Source organism: Oncorhynchus mykiss, chromosome 16 (genome assembly GCF_057628025.1).
Source record: "Oncorhynchus mykiss isolate SJ-2025 chromosome 16, ASM5762802v1, whole genome shotgun sequence".
Taxonomy (NCBI): Eukaryota; Metazoa; Chordata; class Actinopteri; order Salmoniformes; family Salmonidae; genus Oncorhynchus; species Oncorhynchus mykiss.
In genome coordinates, this window is record NC_143037.1 from 59,611,295 (window position 1) to 59,631,600 (window position 20,306).

At 39.8% G+C, this 20,306-nt stretch overlaps 1 pseudogene; it reads right to left on the reverse strand.

Annotated features, from left to right (window-relative positions):
- The window catches only part of LOC110491121 (uncharacterized), a 46,555-nt pseudogene that overhangs the window by 10,558 nt on the left and 15,691 nt on the right, over positions 1 to 20,306 (reverse strand).

Sequence of the window (20,306 nt, forward strand, 5' to 3'; positions counted from 1 at the left end):
ATACAATCACATGAAAATCAGATTTCAACCAGGCAGGCGCGTGACAAAAGTCAGAAATAGCGATATAATTCATGCCTTACCTTTGAAGATCTTCTGTTGGCACTCCAAAATGTCCCAGAAACATCACAAATGGTCCTTTTGTTCGATAATGTCCTTCTTTATGTCCCAAAAATGTCAATTTATTTGGCGCGTTTGATTCAGAAATACACTGGTTTCAACTCGCCCAACATGTCTACAAAAGTATCTAATAAATTACCTGTAAACTTGGTCCAAACATTTCAAACAACGTTCCTAATCCAACCTTAGGTACCCTAAAACGTAAATAATCGATACAATTTTAGACGGGATATACTGTTTTTCAATAACGGATAAAAACAACATGAAGCGCGTTCCAGGTCACGCGCACCAAAAGACTTGGATGGACCAAGAGTCCATCTGAGTGACACATGGAAAGAACAGGACTACTTATTCATTTCTCAAAGGAAAAACAACCAATTTCTAAAGACTGACATCTAGTGGAAGCCATAGGAACTGCAACCAGGTTCCTCATAAATAGGGTTTCCCATAGAAAACTAATTGAAAACACAGTGACCTAAATGTTTTTATTTTTCCTGGATGGTTAGACCTAGGGGTTTCGCCTGCCAAATCAGTTCTGTTATACACAGACATTATTTTAACGGTTTTAGAAACTTTAGAGTGTTTTCTATCCAAATCTACCAATTATATGCATATCCTAGCTTCTGGGCGTGAGTAACAGGCAGTTTACTTTGGGCACGCTTTTCATCCGGACGTGAAAATAGTGCCCCCTAGCCCAAAGAGGTTTTAATCAGTTTGGTCACGACTTCTCAATTTGCAGAACATTTGCCAATCATTTGTGCAGCCAGACTTATTTGCCATTCCTTTTGCCTCATCCCTCTCAACCAAACACATTTTAAATTCCTCATCAATCCATGGGGATGTAACAGTATTTACAGTAATTCTCTTAATGGTTGCATGCTTATTAGTAATTCAAGATATACAGTGCCTTGCGAAAGTATTCGGCCCCCTTGAACTTTGCGACCTTTTGCCACATTTCAGGCTTCAAACATAAAGATATAAAACTGTATTTTTTTGTGAAGAATCAACAATAAGTGGGACACAATCATGAAGTGGAACGACATTTATTGGATATTTCAAACTTTTTTAACAAATCAAAAACTGAAAAATTGGGGGTGCAAAATTATTCAGCCCCTTTACTTTCAGTGCAGCAAACTCTCTCCAGGAGTTCAGTGAGGATCTCTGAAGGATCCAATGTTGACCTAAATGACTAATGATGATAAATACAATCCAGGCAGTTAACCCACTGTTCCTAGGCCGTCATTGAAAATAAGAATTTGTTCTTAACTGACTTGCCTAGTTAAATAAAGGTAAAATAAAATAAATAAATAAATAAATACAATCCACCTGTGTGTAATCAAGTCTCCGTATAAATGCACCTGCACTGTGATAGTCTCAGAGGTCCGTTAAAAGCACAGAGAGCATCATGAAGAACAAGGAACACACCAGGCAGGTCCGAGATACTGTTGTGAAGAAGTTTAAAGCTGACTGTTACGGAACTTTTTGACATTTCGTCATATTATAGTGGACGCGCTTTGTGACTTTGGAATTGTTTACCAAACGCGCTAACCAAAGTAGCTAATTGGACATAAATAACAGACATTTTCGAACAAATGAAGCATTTATTGTGGACCTGGGATTCCTAAGACTGCATCCTGATGGAGTTCATCAAAGGTAAGGAAACATTTATCATGTATTTTCTGGTTTCTGTTGACTCCAACATGACGGCTAATTTGGCTTCTGTTCTGAGCGCCGTCTCAGATTATTGCATGTGCTGCTTTTTCCGAAAACTTTTTTTGAAATCTGACACAGCGGTTGCATTAAGGAGAGGTATATCTATAATTCCATGTGTATAACTTGTATTATCTACATTTATGATGAGTATTTCTGTTAAAATGATGTGGCTATGCAAAATCACTTGATGTTTTTGGAACTAGTGAATCTAAATAGCCAATGTAAACTCAGATTTTTTTATATAAATATGAACTTTATCAAAAAACATGCATGTATTGTGTAACATGAAGTCCTATGAGTGTCATCTGATGAAGATAATTCAAGGTTAGTAATTCATTTTATCTTTATTTCTGCTTTTTGTGAATGCTATATTTAGCTGGAAAATGGCTGTGCTTATTGTGGTTTGGTGGAGACCTAACATAATCGTTTGTAGTGCTTTCGCTGAAAAGCCTATTTGAAATCAGACACTTTGGTGGGATTAACAACAAGATTACCATTAAAATTATATAAAACACGTGTATGTTTTAGGAATTGTAATTATGAGATTTCTGTGGTTTGAATTTGGCGCTATTTTCACTGGTAGTTGTCATATCGATCCCGGTATTGGGATTGCAGCAATAACAAGTTAACCTCTTGAAGCTAGGGGGCACTATTTTTATGTTTGGAAAAATAACGTTCCCAAAGTAAACGGCCTATTTCTCAGAACCAGATGTTAGAATATGCATATACTTGACAGATTAGGATAGAAAACTCTAAAGTTTCCAAAACTGTCAAAATAGTGTCTGTGCGTATAACAGAACTGATATTGCAGGCGAAACCCTGAGAAAAATCAAACCAGGAAGGGGCTTCTATTTTGAAAACTCCATGTTCCATAGCCTCCCATTGCTCCATTTAAAGGGACATCAACCAGATTCCTTTTCCTATCACTTCCTCAAGGTGTCAGTCTTCAGACATAGTTTCAGGCCTTTATTTTGAAGAATGAGCGTGAATGACCACATTGCGTAAATGGATAGGTGGGGGCTCAGAGTGAATTGTGCGCAAAAAGAGAAAGGCGCCATTGTTACTCCTGGTCCTAGTGAAAAGCCAACTGTCCCGGTTGATATATTAATCAAATAGATATTTGAAAAACACCCTGAGGATTGATTATAAAAAATGTCTGACATGTTTCTGTGGACATTATGGATATCATTTGTCATTTTTGTCTGCGTTGTCGTGACCGCTCTTTCCTGTGGATTCCTGGGCATAACGCACCAAACTAACGGAGGTATTTGGATATAAAAAATATCTTTATGGAACAAAAGGAACATTTGTTGTGTAACTGGGAGTATTGTGAGTGAAAACATCCGAAGATCAAAGGTAAACGATTAATTTGATTGCTTTTTGTGACCAAGTTACCTGATGCTAAGTGTACTTTTGTCGAGCGATCGATAAACTTAAACGCTGTAAAGCATAACTTCAAAATCTGAGACAACAGGTGGATTAACAAAAGGCTAAGCTGTGTTTTGTAATATTGCACTTGTGATTTCATGAATATGAATATTTTATATTAATATTATTTGACTGTGCTATTCAGCGTTGCTGATGACAATTATCCCGGATCCGGTATGGGTGGTTCAGAACTTCTTATGGCTTGGGGGCAGTATTTCGACGTCTGGATTAGAAGCATGCCCAAAGTAAACTGCCTGTTACTCAAGCCCAGAAGCTAGGATAGGCATAAAATTGGTAGATTGCGATAGAAAACTATAAAGTTTCCAGAACTGTTAAAATAATATCTGAGTATAACAGAACTGATATGGCAGGCAAAAACCTGAGGAAAACCCATCCAGGAAGTGGGATTTTTTTGATATGGGTATTTTCAATTGAATGCCTTTTGAGTATCTAATGGGTTAGGACCCATATTGCATGTTTTGACCGCCTTTGAACCAGTGGATTACTGAACAAAACTGAGTTTTTGGGATATAAAGAGGGACTTTATCAAACATTTGTGTAGCTGGGACTCTAACCATATGAAGATCTTCAAAGGTAAGTGATTCATTTTAAAATCGCTATTTCTGTCTTTTGTAATTCCTTTACATGGTTGTAAAATGTTTGTATGCTTTTGGTAAGCATGGTATGCTTTCAATGTAAAGCCTCTTTGAAATCTGACAAAGCGGCTGGATTAACAAGAAGTTCATCTTTAAGCCGATGTATAACACTTGTATTTTTTATGAATGTTTATTATGACTATTTCTGTATTTTGAATTTGGCGCTCTGCAATTTCACCGGATGTTGTCGAGGTGGGTCGCTAGCGGAACACCTGCGCCAGAAAGGTTCAATGCTAACTGCGTCGATTATAGGCCCCCTTTGTTTATCCTACAGTTCTGATTTGGTGTACAGGAAGAATACTGTAAGAACGACCCATGTTCTGAATTCTGTCGCAGTACATTTCAAAAGTGCCGAACAAATAGTTATATTGATTACGTCCGTCCTAGCTCGCTCATGTCTTAATCCAAATTACGGATTGCCTCTTATCTGCTCGTCGTTGCTATAGGGCATAGTTTGTACATATCAATTGTCGGTAGAAACCACATTTGTTTAAGCAAGTCAAACATATCTGCAACAGTGTCTTCGGAAAGAAAGTATTCTGAACTCAACTTTTTGTTGCGTTAACAGCCTTATTCTAAAATTTATATTTAAAAAATCCTACGCAATCTACACACAATACCCGATAAAGACAATGGGAAAACTGTTTTCTAAATTTTTTTGCAAATGTATGAAAAATAAACAGGAAAAACGTATTTACATAAGTATTCAGACCCTTGGCTATGAGACTCGAAATTGAGCTCAGGTGCATCCTGTTTCCATTGATTATCCTTGAAATGTTTATACAACTTGGAGTCCACCTGTGGTAAATTCAATTGATAGGGTCATGATTTGGAAAAGCACATACCTGTCTATATAAGCTCCCACAGTTGACAGTGCATGTCAGAGCAAAAACCATGCCATGAGGTCAAAGGAATTGTCCTTAGAGCCCTGAGACAGGATTGTGTCGAGGTACAGATCTGGGGATGGGTACCAAAACATTTCTGCAGCATTGAAGGTCAAGAACACAGTGGCCTTAAATCATTATTCAATGGAAGAAGTTTGGAACCACCAAGACTCTTCCTACAGCTGGCCACCTGGCCAAACTGAGCAATCGGGGGAGAAGGGCCTTTGTCAGGGAGGTGACCAAGAAACCGATGGTCACTAACAGAGCTCTGGAGTTCCTCTGTGGAGATGGGAGAACCTTCCAAAAGGACAACCATCTCTGCAGCACTCCAACCATCTCTGCAGCACTCCTTTATGGTAGAGCGGACAGACAGAAGCCACTCCTCAGTAAAAGGCACATGACAGCCTGCTTGTAGTTTGCCAAAAAGGCACCTAAAGACCCTTAGACTATGACCAACAAGATTCTTTGGGTCTGATGAAACCAAGATTGGACTCCGTTTTAAAATGTGGCCTTTTAAGATGTACATTAGAAATAAATACAACTAGCCCATAACAGAAGCAAAGCATTTAGGACCACACTTACCACTGAATGTAGGAGTGAACTCTCTCCAGCCTCTTATAGTCAGTCCTCCATTCTTTATGAAATGACTCGATTAAAATGTCTAAACAAAAATACAAAAGGTCATTACATACAGTACTTTACAAAAGTACCTTGGATTTCATCACATTTTATTGGGTTACAATGTGTGATTGAAATTGATTTAGTTGTAATCTTGTCAACAATCTACACAAAATATTCTGTGATGTCAAAGTATAAGATTTTTTTTTATTTTTAAGATTCATATAAATTAAATATCTAAAATAGTCTTTGCATAAGTATTCAGCTCCCTGAGTCAATCAATACATGTTAGAAACCCCTTTGGGAGCAAATACAGCGGAGTGTTCTTGAGTAAGTCTAAGGGCCCGATCCTGATTTAGGAATTTATGCCTTTCCTACGCCCTTCTCAGTATTTGGTATTCAGATTTACCTTTTCAGTTGTGTAACGCAATCTGCAGGTGTGGCTAACTTGTGCGCCACAAATAAATGTAATGCAACCACTGAAAACACTCCCACTTGCTGGCCAACACATTTTCTTGGAGTTTTCATTCAATGGAGTTTTCAGTACAATTATCTTAAAGCGGAACTGAAATCGTATTAAAATCTGCTCATATACACCCCCATGAAGAATGACACTTAAAAAAAAATATGACAAGCGAGTAATTAGATACGGTCATTTTCACGTTTTCATGATTAGAATGTTTGGGAATTACATATACTAAGGCATTTGAGAACTCTATAGTAATATAGAGTGGGAAAGCGGCTGTGCATTGGGACAATCCAGAACTGGAGTCTACGCAGACCAGTGCGCCATAGCTAACGGTACAGGAAGACTATACGCAAACAAGCCATTTGCCACAAGGGCCTGTCATCATTCACTTTGAACTGGACTGTGTGTTAACAAGCAGTTGCAACAGCGCGACTTTAGATTAGAACGCGTTCAACAAAATACACTTGAATGGATTCCTGCAAATACGTAGCTAAATACCACAGGAATCCTTTTACATTTGGAAACTTTGATCAAACCATAAAAAAAGGTGTGTGTGTGTGTGTGTATAGGGAGAGCATATCAACAAGTAATGCTAGCCAGCGCAAGATGAGCTCAAATCTAAACGAAGGGACATTAGATAAACCCTTACTGGCTAAAGTTGGCTACCTTGCTAGCTAACTACTTCCAGACACAAATGAGAGAACACCTCACTGACTATTTTACTCACTAGCAGAGCTGGTTAGGCTGTTTAACATGTTAGAGTGTTCATTACTTTTTAGTTTAATGACACCGGTCATAGTCGGCGCAGAGTGTATTGTACGTTCATTAATTCAGTTATTCTGCACTCCGGCACACCCAGACAAGAGCGCTCTGAAATCGAAGTAGATGCTAACTGAATAACCGCCGTTCAGCATAGATAGCTAGTGAAGCGATTCACATTTCTTGCTAGCTAACCAAATGACACGTGCATCTGTTTTTAGCTTGCTACATAGATACGCTAGCATATTATCCACATTATGACTGACTTGTGATCATTGTCCTTGCAGGTTTGATTGTATTGACATCCCAGCCTTAGTTACATTCGTCCGTTTGTACAACATATTGTGTCATTGAAACTGAAACAGTGCATCCCGAATGGAGGCAGCAAACAATGTACCAGGCTAGCTAGGATTTACAACCTGATAGCAACATTTTTTGGACTACCAAGAAACCTATTGGTGAATTATATTAATCATGCATTGAACTGCATCCATTCTGCCAACAATGCCGTATTGTACGTAATGGAATGTTGAGTGAAATATTTTTTTAGTTTTAAAACCCTCTTATAAAAAGTTGGTTTTGTAGCATACATTTTATATTTGACTGATATGATTGCAGATAAACAAAGTAATTGAAACGATGTCAGTTCCACTTTTAAAATATGGTGTAACTTTAATTTGAATTTTGTCAACAGACTCAATGGAATACATCAAGAGTACAGGTTCAGAATATAGGGATCAATCATGGAACAGGATGACAACGGTCCAGTCATCCTGAACCGTGCGCCAGGCTACTGGTTAAACCTGCTATGTGTGGTAAGAGTTCTATAATGATTCAAATAGGCTACATGTCCCAAATGATTGTACACTGTTAGCCTAATATGATCCACTAATGCTAGTGACCATCAGGAACAATTTACAAGGATGTGACAGAGGAAAGAAACGTAAACAGAATGGAATGATGCAAAAATAAAATGTATGTGGTATTACTGACTGTGGCTCCCAATAGTGGCTAACATTTAACATGATACAAATTGTAAAATAAAAACAGAAAAGCACAAACATATTATCAAAACATTCTAAAAGGTCATACATCAACCCAGCATGTTCAGCCCTTCAGAAGCCTATAACTTGAGTCTCTGAATATCATCCACGCAAATTATGAGGGCACACAATTAAATTCAGAATAGCGGCACATTTCATTGTGGAAAAAGGGGCCTCAATATATAATATGAGTTTCAGTTTGCTTCCATATGGCTGGTTATACCCTCATCTCCAAAGAAAATCAAATGTTATTAGTCCCATGAGCTGAATACAACAGATGTAGACATGACAGTGAAATGCTTACTTAAAATGTGAAATGCTTACAAAATCCAAGGGGTATGAATACTTTTGCAAGGCATTGTATATGCTTTTACTCATTACGCACATTTTATAGCCATTGAAAACTGATTAAATAGCAAGTGACCTACCATCAGGGGAGGCGGGATATTCATTGAGATAGAGTTTTAAATTAAACATTCTTTCTCCTGAGCATTCATCTGTTAGATTCTGCGGAGAGAGAAATATCACAGTCAGATGTCTTGATTACATCTTTAAGACTATAACAAGATATAAGCAGATGTGTAGGGCCTGGAGTTCTGGTCAGGAAAAACATTGTGTCTTGGTAAGCCCAGGTTATCCTAGCTTTTCCTGTCAAGTTCACATGGACAACAAAAACTCCAGACCCTATTCCTGTGTAATAACAAGGGCCCTTATACTTACAGGATACCCTCGTCTGTAGTTCTGCATGTCCTTCGCAGCCCTCATGTTTCTGGAGGACGTGTTTGACCACTGGAAGACATGGTACATCAGAGATACTGGATGTTACATTTGGCAGAAATCTATTGGCATTATTTGTCCCTTTGTGTACCTAAAAAGACTGACCTGGGTGTCAAGTCAATGGAACCGAAGAGGAGACAATAATCATCCCATAGTTTCCCTGTTTGGCCAGTTGCAGAGAAGGATGACAGTGTAGGGGCAACCTGAACCAGCTCCAAACAGCAGCAGAGTTTGTGCATTCTACACATTCCACTGTCTACCTGTTAAATTTCTGCATGGCGCCGTGGTTGGTGGTCACCACTGAGAGACTGGGGGATAATCTCAATTGCATACTCGCATCCTTCTCAAAAACCCATTGGATGAGAAAGCCAGAGGACCCTCCCCTCTGATCTTCTCCAATGGGTTTTGAGAAGGAGGCAAGGAGAGAACACGAAGAGTATGCAATTGAGACTCTCCCTGAGAGTTCACATATTCACTTCTGATTAGCTAGCTACCTGGGCTAGCAAGCCTTTTAGAGACGTAGTTCAATCTACAGTACAAATCAAGTACACACTACTTCAGGTCACTGGTAGAAAGTGTTTGATATAAACCCATCTTCCCAATAGCTAATGTTAAAGGAGAATTTAACCCCAAATTGTTACCCATCTCCACTGCTGTGGCAGTCGGCTACATAAAATTATACAAAATAATCTCAAATATTTTAGGTAGGAAAGTACACATTTCTTGACCCAAAACCAATAGTACTTTTGACAAATTGCTAATTTGGCCTGTAAGCTTTCAATAAAACAATGAATTTGTCCACAGGTCACGAATTTGTGAATCATGCATTCACTGACAATGGAGCAGTGTGAGGCAGGCCTGCAATCAAGCAAAATCACAAGTCACATGACCCGTTTTTGCAGTTCTCAAATATGCTATCCAGGGAGAGGGGGCAAACTCCACTGAACTAGTATCAATATGGAACCACTTGGGAGTTTCTAGATTCTGGGTCAACTTTTCCTTTAACATTATACAGTGCAGTCTGAAAGTACTCAGACATTACTTTTTCCATATTTTGTTACTTACGGCATTATTCTAAAATTGATTAAATGGTTCACTATCTACACACAATACCCCATAATGACAAAACGAAAACAAGTTTAGAAATATTCGCAAGATTTATTAAAATTAAAAACATATATATACCTTTTTTACATAAATATTCAGACTATTGAAGGTCCAAGACCTCAGTGGCCTCCATCATTCTTAAATGGAAGACGTTTGGAATCATCAAGACTCTTCCTAGAGCTGGCCGCCCGGCCAAACTGAGCAATCCTTGGTCAGGGAGGTGACCAAGAACCCGATGGTCACTCTGACAGAGCTCCAGAGGTCCTCTGTGGAGATGGGAGAACCTTCCAGGAGGACAACCAACTCTGCAGCACGCCACCAATCAGGCCTTTATGGTAGAGTGGCCAGATGGAATCCACTCCTCAGTAATAGGAACATGACAACCCACTTGGAGTTTGCCAAAAGGAACCTAAAGGACGATGACCATGAGCAACTAGATTTTCTGATCTGATGAAACCTTTGGCTTAATGTTTCCCGGAGGAAACCTGACACCATCCCTACAGTGAAGCATGGTGGTGGCAGCGTCATGCTGTGGGGATGTTTTTCAGTGGCAGGGAGACTAGTCAGAAGAGAGGGAAATAGGAATGGAGCAAAGTACAGAAATCAGGGTCGCTCAGGGTCGCAGACTGGGGGCGAAGTATCACCTTACAACAGGACAGCGACCCTAAACACACAGCCAAGACAACGCAGGAGTAGCTTCAGGACAAGTCTCTGAATCACCTTGAGTGGCCCAGGCAGAACCTGGACTTGAACCCGCTCGAACATTTCTGGAGTAGAGGTCGATCGATTATTCGGAATGGCCAATTAATTAGGGCCGATTTCAAGTTTTCATAATCTGTAATCTGCCTTTTTGGATGACGATTATATTGCAGTCCATGAGGAAACTGCGTAACAGGTGGTAAGCCTGCCACGCGAGTGCAGCGTTAAGGACATTGTGGCTGCAAGGAGCGAAGGTAAGTTGCTAGCTAGCATTAAACTTAACTTATAAAAAACAATCCATCTTCACATAATCACTAGTTAACCTAGTAATATCAACCATGTGTAGTTGATAAATTAACAGGCACAGAATTGATTATCGAATCACAGCCTATTTCAACTTTGCCAAACGGGTGATGATTGAACAAAAGCGCATTCGCGAAACAAGCACAATCATTGCACAAATGTACCTAATCATAAACATCAATGCCTTAAAATCAATACACAGAAGTATATATTTTTTTAAACCTGCATATTTAGTTAAGAAATTAAATGTCAGCAGGCAATATTAACTAGGGAAATTGTGTAACTTCTCTTGCATTCAGTGCAAGCAGAGTAAGGGTATATGCAACAGTTTGGGTTGCCTGACTCATTGAGAACTGTGTGACCGTAATTAATTTGCCAAAATTGTACATAATTATGACATAACATTGAAGGTTATGCAATGTAACAGCAATATTTAGACTTGGGGTTGCCACCCGTTCGATAAAATACAGAACGGTTCAGTATTTCACTGAAAGAATAAAAGTTTTGCTTTCGAAATTATAGTTTCCGGATTGACCATATTAATGCCCAGAGGCTCGTATTTCTGTGTTCATTATATTATAATTAAGTCTAGGATTTAATATTTGATAGAGCAGTCTGACTGAGCGGTGGTAGGCAGCAGGCTCGTAAGCATTCATTAAAACTTTACTGCATTTGCCAGCAGCTCTCAGCAATGCTTGAAGCACAGCGCTGTTTATGACTTCAAGCCTATCAACTCCCGAGATTAGGATGACAATACTAAAGTGCCTAAAAGAACATCCAATAGTCAAAGGTATACAAAATACAAATGATAGAGAGAAATAGTCGACGTGTCATAATTACTATAATAACTACAACCTAAAACGTCTTAACTGGGAAAATTGAAGACCCATGTTAAAAGGATCCACCAGCTTTCATATGTTCTCAATGTTCTGAGCAAGGAACATAAATGTTAGCTTTTTTACATGGCACATATTTCAATTTTACTTTCTTCTCCAACACTGTTTTTGCATTATTTAAAACAAATTGAACAGGTTTCATCATTTATTTGAGACTAAATAAAGCTTATGTATTTAGTTAAGTTAAAATAAGTGTTCATCCAGTATTGTTGTAATTGTCATTATTATAATGACGGAGTTGCAATCTACTGCAGAGATAGCCTGCAGAGTTCTGTCATACTATCCAGGTCTGTGCCAAAACAATTCGAGCTTCTACTTCTAAAAATCCACCTTTTCAGAAACAAGTCTCTTACCGTTGCCGCTTGTTATAGACCACCTTCAACCCTCAGCTGTGCCCTGGACACCATATGTGAATTGATTGCCCCCCCATCCATCTTTAGAGCTCATACTGTTAGGTGACCTAAACTGGGACATGCTTAACTGTCCTACAATCTAAGCTTGATGCCCTCAATCTCACACAAATTATCAATGAATTTACCAGGTACAACCCCAAATCCGTAAACACGGTCACCCTCATTGATATCATCCTGACCAACCTGACCTCTAAATACACATCTGCTGTCTTCAACCAGGATCTCAGCGATCACTGCCTCATTGCCTGCGTCCGTAATGGATCTGCAGTCAAACGACCACCCCTCATCACTGTCAAACGCTCCCTAAAACACTTCCGCGAGCAAGCATTTCTATATTGACCTGGCCCGGCTATCCTGGAGGGATATTGACCTCATTCCAGCAGACCCGACTGCCCTTGACCAGCACATAAACATCCTGTGGCATACTGCATTAGCATCGAATAGCCCCCGCGATAAGCACCTTTTCAGGGATGTTAGGAACCAATTTATACAGGCAGTTAGGAGACCTAAGGCTAGCTTTATCAAACAGAAATTTGCATCCTGTAGCACAAACTCAAAAGTTCTGGGACACTAAAGTCCATCGAGAATAAGAGAACCTCCTCCCAGCTCTCCACCGCACTGAGGCTAGGAAACACTGTCACCATCGATAAATCCACGATAATTGAGAATTTCAATAGCATTTTTCTACGGCTGGCCATGCTTTCCACCAGGCTACCCCTACCCTGGCAAACACCTCAGCACCCCCTGCAGCAACTTGCCCAAAGTCCCCCTGCTTCCCCTTCACCGAAATCCAGACAGCTGATGTTCTGAAAGAGCTGCAAAATCTGGACCCCTACAAATCAGCTGGGCTAGACAATCTGGACCCTCTTTCTAAAATTATCCGCCGCAATTGTTGCAACCCCTATTACAAGCCTGTTCAACCTCTTTCGCATCGTATGAGATCCCCAATGATCGGAAAGCTTCTGCGGTCATCCCCCTCTTCAAAAGTGGATACAACCCAAACTGTTACAGACCTATATCTATTAGAGGTCGACCGATTATGATTTTCAGTGCCGATACCGATTATTGGAGGGCCAAAAAAGCCGATACCGATTAAATCGGACGATTTTTATTTATTTGTAATAATGACAATTACAACAATTCTGAATGAACACTTATTTTAACTTAATATAATACATCAATAAAATCAATTTAGCCTCAAATAAATAATCAAACATGTTCAATTTGGTTTAAATAATGCAAAAACAAAGTGTTGGAGAAGAAAGTAAAAGTGCCATGTAAGAAAGCTAACGTTTAAGTTCCTTGCTCAGAACATGAGAACATATGAAAGCTGGTGGTTCCTTTTAACATGAGTCTTCAATATTCCCAGGTAAGAAGTTTTAGGTTGTAGTTATTATAGTTATTATAGGAATTATAGTTATTATAGGAATTCTAGGACTTTTTCCCTCTATACCATTTGTATTTCATTAACCTTTGACTATTGGATGTTCTTATAGGCACTTTAGTATTGCCAGTGTAACATTGTAGCTTCCGTCCCTCTCCTCGCTAGGCTCGAACCAGGAACACAACGACAACAGCCACCCTCGAAGCAGCGTTACCCATGCAGAGCAAGGGAAACAACCACAGGCTCAGAGCGAGTGACATTTGAAACGCTATTAGCGCGCGCTAACTAGCCAGCCATTTCACTTCGGTTTGTTGGGGAATAATCAGAATTAGGTGGTAACATAGGTAAGATGTTTTATATTCATCATATGTTTGTAAATTACTTCTCATCAGAATGTTATTTTTGTATAATACTGTGGCAGGGTTTGCAGTATCTGTTCTATGTCAAGACTAAGTTGCTTGGGCCGGAGAGAGGGAAGAGGTCAAGCGTGTATCTCTTGGCTCCACAATGTCTGTGTGCCAGTCAGTGTGTCTCTGTGATCTTGTCACGATAGGATGGATTTGATATATGCCTGTTGATATGGAGGATTGGTTTATGGTTCTGGGTTTGAGTAAGGAGACAAAGCTGAACGATTTATTATGTCTATGCTGTCTGACTATGTGTGTTTTTTGCTATTAAAGGATCTCAGCTGCAATGTGTAAGGGGCTCTCAGATAATTCATTGATAGACTGAATTGATCTGAGAGTCACAGGGTTGTGATAGAGCTCATATAATTAAAGATGGACTTTGATAACTAACTCTGACTTGTGTTGTGGTTTGCTCTCATGATTTGGTAAATAGAGGAAATTTCCAAGACAGGTTACACTAGCCTCATCTCGGGAGTTGATAGGCTTGAAGTCATAAACAACGCAATGCTTGGCGCACAACAAAGAGCTGCTGGCAAAACACACCAAAGTGCTGTTTGAATGAATGTTTACGCGCCTGCTTCTGCCTACCACCGCTCAGTCAGATACTTGTATGCTCAATCAGATTATATGCAACGCAGGACACGCTAGATAATATCTAATATCATCAACCATGTGCTAGTGACTTTGATTGATTGATTGTTTTTATAAGATAAGTTTAATGCTAGCTAGCAACTTACCTTGGCTTACTGCATTCGCGTAACAGGCAGTCTCCTTGTGGAGTGCAACGAGAGAGTGCACAAAGACCAGTTAACTGTAAGGTTGCAAGATTATATCCCCCGAGCTGACAAGGTGAAAATCTGTCGTTCTGCCCCTGAACGACGCAGTTAACCCACCGTTCCTAGGCCGTCATTGAAAATATGAATGTGTTCTTTAACTGACTTGCCTAGTTAAATAAAGATTAAAGGTGTAAAAAAGAGAGAAAAAAAAAGGCAAATTCAGTGCCCAAAAATACCGATTTCCGATTGATATGAAAACTTGAAATCAGCCCTAATTAATCAGCCATTCCGATTAATCGGTCGACCTCTAATATCTATCCTATCGATCTAAGGTCTTCGAAAGCCAAGTTAACAAAACAGATCCGACCAAATCCCACCGCACCTTTTCCACTATGCAATCTGGTTTCCGAGCTGGTCATTGATGCACCTCAGCCACGCTCAAGGTCCTAAACGACATGATAACCACCATCGGTAAAAGACAATACCATGCTGCAATCTTCATTGACCTGGCCAAGGCTTTCGACTCTGTCAATCACCACATTCTAATCGGCAGACTAAACAGCCTTGGCTGGTTCACCAACTACTTCTCAGATAGAGTTCAGTGTGTCAAATCGGAGGGCTTGTTGTCTGGACCTCTGGCTCTCTCTATGGGGGTGCCACAGGGTTCAATTCTCAGGCAGACTCTTCCCTCTGTATACATCAATGATGTCACTCTTGCTGCTGGTGATTCTCTGACCCACCTCTATGCAGACAGCAAATCAAATCAAATGTATTTATATAGCCCTTCGTACATCAGCTGATATCTCAAAGTGCTGTACAGAAACCCAGCCTAAAACCCCAAACAGCAAGCAATGCAGGTGTAGAAGCACGGTGGCTAGGAAAAACTCCCTAGAAAGGCCAAAACCTAGGAAGAAACCTAGAGAGGAACCAGGCTACGTGGGGTGGCCAGTCCTCTTCTGGCTGTGCCGGGTGGAGATTATAACAGAACATGGCCAAGATGTTCAAATGTTCATAAATGACCAGCATGGCGAATAATAATAAGGCAGAACAGTTGAAACTGGAGCAGCAGCACGGCCAGGTGGAAGTTGAAACTGGAGCAGCAGCAAGGCCAGGTGGACTGGGGACAGCAAGGAGTCATCACGTCAGGTAGTCCTGAGGCATGGTCCTAGGGCGCAGGTCCTCCGAGAGAGAGAAAGAAAGAGAGAAAGAGAGAATTAGAGAAAGCACACTTAAATTCACACAGGACACCGAATAGGACAGGAGAAGTACTCCAGATATAACAAACTAGCCCCCCGACACATAAACTACTGCAGCATAAATACTGGTGGCTGAGACAGGAGGGGTCAGGAGACACTGTGGCCCCATCCGAGGACACCCCCGGACAGGGCCAAACAGGAAGGATATAACCCCACCCACTTTGCCAAAGCACAGCCCTAACTGAAGTATTTAGCACTAACTGAAGTTTATTTAGTGCTTTATCCGGGTAGCCGGAAAGTAGAGCATTGCAGTAGTCTAACCTAGAAGAAGACTTGAGGCTGTAATTGCTGCTAAAGGTGCTTCAACAAAAGTACTGGGTCTGAAAACTTATGTAAATGTGATATTTCAGTTCATTTTCAATACAATTGCAAAAATGTCTAAAAAGTTCTGCTTTGTCATTATGCAGTATTGTGTGTAGTTTGAGCAACAACAAAAAACAATTGAATCAATTAGAATAAGGCTGTAACATAAAAAAATGTGGATAAAGTCAGGTCTGAATACTTTCCAAACACACTGTAGCTAACTTAGCCATCTAATCAACAGGGCAACAATGGCACATCTAGCCAGTGTGAGGATTTATGCTTATGCTCTATAACCCGCTACCATATCACGTAAGATTGAATTGTTTGAACAACAGCTGCTTTGTATGTGTCTGTGTCTGTGTGTGACAAGAACTGAGCAACATGGTGTGACTTGAACGTTGCAAAGCGGTGTACTGTTTGCTACATTTGCCTTGCCTGTCTGTGTGTGTGACAATATTGAGCACATGGTGTGACTTGCTGCATGTTACAAAGTTGTGGTTAATCAGGTATAGGGAGGGGTGGTCATCGCGAGGTTTAACTGAGATGGAAAAATACTGAACAACACAATAGCAGGAACTGAGCAACTGTTATAACTTGGGTGTGATACCAGAACAATAAGAATATATACATCGACAGAGGGTGGACTCCAAGAAGCGCCAAGAGGCTGGGACTAGCCTGAGCGCCTGCGATAGGCTGAGCAAGTCTAAACCAGGCTCAGCCTCTACAGTGATAGACATAGTTCCAACCCGTATGTTGGCCTATCACAGTATAAGAACAGCTGTTTACTTACATCCTGTCAGTTCTCTGTTCTACCCTGGGTGGTGTTACAGTGAACCCGTATATACGAAAAATTGCATTTGCCATTTATTGCTTGAATTTAATTAAAGATAATTAACGACAGATTCTGACTTTTATTTTTCCTGATACCGGATTCAAAAGACGCAGCCTCTAACACCAGCTAGCCAATTAGCTATTGCTAGCTATCAACAATTTCTTCCCGCCAGACTTTGTCAATACTAGTTACCGTTAATATTGCCATAAATAATGTGCGTATTAGCTAACATACTTTATCTTTCTAACCCTTGTTAGCCAAGGCTGACTAATTATGTACTGACTAGTTCGGTTCAAAGGGATGAAAAGCTACTTCCAGTCAGTAATGTTAGCTAGCTAACAGGCTAAAGGCTAGATAGAGTGCTAGCTAGTTGGCATAGTAGCTTTGTAACAAACAAAGATTAGAGCCATTTTAATTAAACAATATTCAAAATCTTTGGAGGTAGCTAGCTAATGTTAGTTGAATTGGCTAGCTAGGCGTCCATTAGCCCTCGATCATGAGTCCGTTCCATTACAAATTAGAGTTGTTTTACTTGCTATATTGTATTTACCTTGCCACCATGGCCTTTTTTGCCTTTACCTCCCTTCTCACCTCATTTGCTCACATTGTATATAGACTTGTTTATACTGTATTATTGACTGTATGTTTTACTCCATGTGTAACTCTGTGTCGTTGTATCTGTCGAACTGCTTTGCTTTACCTTGGCCAGGTCGCAATTGTAAATGAGAACTTGTTCTCAACTTGCCTACCTGGTTAAATAAAGGTAAAATAAAAAAAATAAAATAAAAAGAGTTATTGGACGAAGGGGGTCTTCTGTACAGTTTTGTTAAGAGCCACGACGCACGATCTTAATATTAACACACATTACTTGCAGTACAGTTTTGGAAGAAAGAAATATATATTTTAAAGTTGGTACACACCTTTATAGGTTTTGGTTTCCTACACTGCCATATTACTGCCCTTCACTGAAAACAGTACTACACAAGACTAACGTTACCTGTGCTAATTAGCCATCTGTGTTCTTGTGCTGCCGTTGCTTCCAGAGGCAGTTTGGAACAAAGTAGTGAGTGTTGCAAGTAGATTTTTATGCGCTTCAGCTGTCCCGTTCTGTCAATTTAATACACCTGTCAGCAACGGGTGTGGCTGAAATAGCTGAATCAACTAAGTTTAATGGGTGTCCACATATACTTTTGTATATAGTGTATGCTATATCAATTAATAAGGCTGATGGAACAGATCAGAATATTTAGCTAAAAATTGATAAATGATTATTTCTTCACATTTTAGGTGCAGCAATACACACACGACAGTAGGTCTGTGTGAACGTTCCAAAATGCCGCCGCACATGCGAGCGGTTTCATGGACAGAGATGGAAGTATCCATTAGAAACGTAGAAGGAGGGGGGATTTGAAGCTGCAACAACTATCATGGGTTGATAATATGACTAGGATAATGCCTTTCAAATCAAATTTTAAATTGGTCACATACACATTGTTAGCAGATGTTAATGCGAGTGTAGCGAAATGCTTGTGCTTCTAGTTCTGACCATGCAGTAATATCTAACAAGTAATCTAACAATTTCACAACTACTATCTTATACACACACACACACACACACACGTGCAAAGGAATGAATACGATTTTTTACATATAAATATATGGATGAGTGATAGCCGTGCGGCTGAGGCAAGAGGCAATAGATGGTATAGAGTACAGTATATACATATGAGAAGAGTAATGTAGGGTAACATTTAAAGCGGCATTGTTTAAAGTGACTAGTGATACATTTATTACATCCAATGTTTTATTATTAAAGTAGCTAGAGATTGAGTCAGTATGTGGGCAGCAGCCACTCAATGTTAGTGATGGCTGTTTAACAGTCTGATGGCCTTGAGATTGGCTGCTAGACAATGAAAGAAAGTTTTGAAAAAAAAACAAAAGAACGCATATGAGTAAATCTTTCCCTCTGTGTTTCTATGGTGGGATTTTGGCTATAGGGTACCTTGAAGCAAGGTAAGGCATGCCTCATAATAGGAAGTAAAACATCCAAGTGTCAAATAATTAAGGAATTTTGCTAACTCCATCTCATGTATAATAGAAACACTGCTAACCACAGTGCTAAGTGCCTGCACGCTTGAATTAAAAGGAAACTGCACTCAAATGTCCCTGATGTAGTTCAAACATTGCTATGGTGTTAGAACATACAATTGTATTTCTGTAAAAAAATAAATAATTGACAGCCTCCTTTATCCGTTTCAATAGTAAGCCTACTATTAGCCTACTTGCACAGTACTGCTTTGGTTGGCCTGACTGAAAGACCAATATAAGATAAATTATTTTAGGTCATTCAGAGTGCATGTCACTTTTTTTTATACATAAGTCGCATTTCCATCGCTGGGTGGGCCATTTGGAAATGTTTTGGAAAAAATTGAGTATGTCCACTTTCCAGGCACCACATCATCACTGGGGTACAGTAACTGTATTTGAAAAATGTTTTTGGATGTGATATGAAAGTGAAGGAATTTATATTTATAGAACTGTACTGCAATTGAGAATCGATTCATGTTTAGATTGAGTATTTGGCTACCAGAGCCAAATTGCAGTTTAAACTGATCATGTAACGCTAAAGCCCTTGGACTGAGGAGTAACGTTAGACTCTGATGACAGCTTTACACACTATTGGCATTCTCTCAACCAACTTCATGAGGTACTCACCTGGAATGCATTTCAATTAACAGGTGTGCCTTGTTAAAAGTTAATTTGTGGAATTTCTTTCCTTCTTAATGCGTTTGAGCCAATCAGTTGTGTTGTGACAAGGTAGGGGTGGTGTACAGAAGATATCCCTATTTGGTAAAAGACCAAGTCCATATTATGGCAAGAACAGCTCAAATAAGCAAAGAGAAACGACAGTCCATCTTTACTTTAAGACATGACGGTCAGTCAATCCGGAACATTTTAAGAACTTAGAATTTTTTTTCCAGTGCAGTCGCAAAAACCACCAAGCACTATGATGAAACTGGCTCTCATGAGGACCGCCACAGGATAGGAAGACCCAGAGTTACCTCTGCTGCAGAGGATAAAATAATTAGTTACCAGCCTCAGAAATTGCAGCCTAAATAAATGGTTCACAGAGTTCAAGTAACAGACACATCTCAACGTCAACACTTCAGAGGAGACAGCGTGAATCAGGCCTTCATGGTCGAATTGCTGCAAAAAAACTCTACTAAAGGACACCAATAAGAAGAAAAGATTTGCTTAGGCCAAGAAACACGAGCAATGGACATTAGAATGATGGAAATCTGTCCTTTGGTATGATGAGTCCAAATTTGAGATTTTTGTTTCCAACCGCCGTGTCTTTGTGAGACAAAGAGTAGGTGAATGGATGATCTCCGCATGTGTGGTTCCCACCGTGAAGCATGGAGGAGGAGGTGTGATGTTGTGTTGGTGCTTTGCTGGTGACACTGTC